Source organism: Maniola jurtina, chromosome 9 (genome assembly GCF_905333055.1).
Source record: "Maniola jurtina chromosome 9, ilManJurt1.1, whole genome shotgun sequence".
NCBI classification, from domain to species: domain Eukaryota; kingdom Metazoa; phylum Arthropoda; class Insecta; order Lepidoptera; family Nymphalidae; genus Maniola; species Maniola jurtina.
Genome location: NC_060037.1, coordinates 785001 through 787500, shown reverse-complemented (window position 1 = coordinate 787500; position 2500 = coordinate 785001). Strand labels below are relative to the sequence as shown.

Here is a 2500-nt window from a genome sequence, read left to right as displayed (position 1 = left end):
ATGCTTTCGCTTGACGTTCGTGTTGCGACGATCCAAGAATTTTATTTTTAATTAACAATAAAGTAGATCAAAGCCCAGTGATGATTTGAGAGTAATATAATTAATGATGCTGTATAAATTATGTTGGCACACCTAAGCAACAGTGTAATGGAGCGTCATAATAAATTAATTATCTCATATTCGGATAAAAGGCATTGTTTATTTTGGTGCAAATCGCTGTGTAGCCTCTCCCCGGGGTTAAAAATTATAATTAAGTGTGGTGTTATATTAATTATTTTATTATTATAAATAATTTTTTTTTTTTTTTTTTTGGGACGGGCACACCATATTATCATTATCATCATCATTATTATATTCATTATTCGTCATTATCTTCTTTATTTTCGAAAAGAGACAAATGGGTTGTCGCCAGTCTCCCCACAGAGGATTCAGTGGTAAACGAAACGTGATTGTGTTCAGCTCAGCATATAGTTTAGCTGTTGTAGTTCATAAAACGTTGCGTTATGAACCGCTGCATCGTTTGTGTGTCGGAGGATATTAGAGTAGGTGTGGCAATAGTTGCGCTTCACATTATATTATAAGTTCAAATTTTTCACCAACTATATTGAACGAACAAGGCGCCCCCAGATATGTTTTGTACTCATGGAAATAAAACTTATAAATAATAATAAAATAAGTTTGAAAAACTTGTGTTTGAACATATTGCGTGTGTGGGGTCTTTTCTGGGGTTGTTATATACTTGATAATAAATAAATATATTAAGAAATACATATATTTTTGGTGAAAAAAGAAGGGCCTTTAGTAAAGTGTCAGTAGAGCAAATGTTATTAATAATAATTATATTTGAATTTTTCATCCAATCCACTGTGTCGACCGACGAGACCGCATCTGAGGGCGAACTCCAACGCTATGGTGGCAGCCAGCGTTTCGATCCGGAGCCGAACGGGGGGGAGGCGGCATACTCGCTAACGGAAAAAAAAAAGTTAGCAGCGCCGTCCCCCTTATCGCTCTGAGACGGTAACGACGCGCCGCTCTGCGCGAAGGAGTTCTCTCTACAAAGCGGCGGTGTTTTTCGTGGTAACAACTAATATATATACAAAATATATGTAGTTGATATAACGGCCGAAATGTGAAAGTCCAAAGCGTGCCTAAAACTCGGTCGGTTTTCACCGACCGTGTGGCGCACACACAGTTATCCCCTTCCACAAGATGGACGTTACCGCACAACAACGACAACTACATACATAAGGTGTGTAGTTGTCGTTCGTGTGTAGAACGCGCGGGAACTCTGTACGTCTGGGCTCTCTTACACCGAGCGACGATAAGCAATGTCTTTCCCGTTTCTGTTGTTTCAGCGGACGAAAAGCATTTGCAGCACTAAACGTGCGCGTGTGTATTTCAACAGATATCGTCTTGTTTATGAACGTTCGGAACATGTGGACCTCGAGTGTCCTTTAAACAATAAGAGGGGGGCCGTCGGAGGGAGCGATATCGCGATCCTCCTCACGCTTCGCCTCTCCGCCGGAGCCGAATATTGTCTTCTCCTACTATACTACTTATATGTCTCTCGGGCACCGCGTCGCTTCCGTCATTGGAGCGCACGCGAGTCGCTTCGATCTCCGTCGTGCGTCGTGCGTCGTGGTCGTGAGCTCGCGTGCGAGTGCGCGCGCGCGCACACGCAACGCGCAACGCGCGACGCCCGCCGGAGTATAGTACTCTGAGTAGCTCCCTGGTTGATCCTGCCAGTAGTTATATGCTTGTCTCAAAGATTAAGCCATGCATGTCTCAGTGCAAGCCGTATTAAGGCGATACCGCGAATGGCTCAATATATCAGTTTTGGTTCCTTAGATCTTACTCAGTTACTTGGATAACTGTGGTAATTCTAGAGCTAATACATGCAATCAGAACTCCGACCAGTGATGGGACGAGTGCTTTTATTAGATCAAAACCAATCGACGGAGGGCCTCGCGTCCGAAGTCGTTACTTTTGATGAATCTGGATAACTTTTGCCGATCGCACGGTCCAGTACCGGCGACGCATCTTTCAAATGTCTGCCTTATCAACTTTCGATGGTAGTTTCTGCGACTACCATGGTTGTCACGGGTAACGGGGAATCAGGGTTCGATTCCGGAGAGGGAGCCTGAGAAACGGCTACCACATCCAAGGAAGGCAGCAGGCGCGCAAATTACCCACTCCCGGCACGGGGAGGTAGTGACGAAAAATAACGATACGGGACTCTTACGAGGCCTCGTAATCGGAATGAGTACACTTTAAATATTTTAACGAGGAACAATTGGAGGGCAAGTCTGGTGCCAGCAGCCGCGGTAATTCCAGCTCCAATAGCGTATACTAAAATTGTTGCGGTTAAAAAGCTCGTAGTTGCATTTGTGCGCCGCGCTGTCGGTGCACCGCATCCGCGGTGATACTGACACGTTTGCGGAGCATATCGTCGGTGAGCCGGCGGTAACACGCCGGTTCAATATCAAAATCCTATCGCGGT

At 44.8% G+C, this 2500-nt stretch overlaps 1 non-coding gene across 1 annotated transcript in view; it reads left to right on the top strand.

The window, feature by feature from the left end:
- The first annotated feature begins 1726 nt into the window (after positions 1-1726).
- LOC123868591 overlaps positions 1727-2500 on the top strand; it is a 1903-nt gene continuing 1129 nt past the window's right edge. The window contains exon 1 of the ribosomal RNA XR_006796671.1: positions 1727-2500. This exon is cut by the window's right edge and continues 1129 nt beyond it. This is a non-coding gene — a ribosomal RNA (small subunit ribosomal RNA).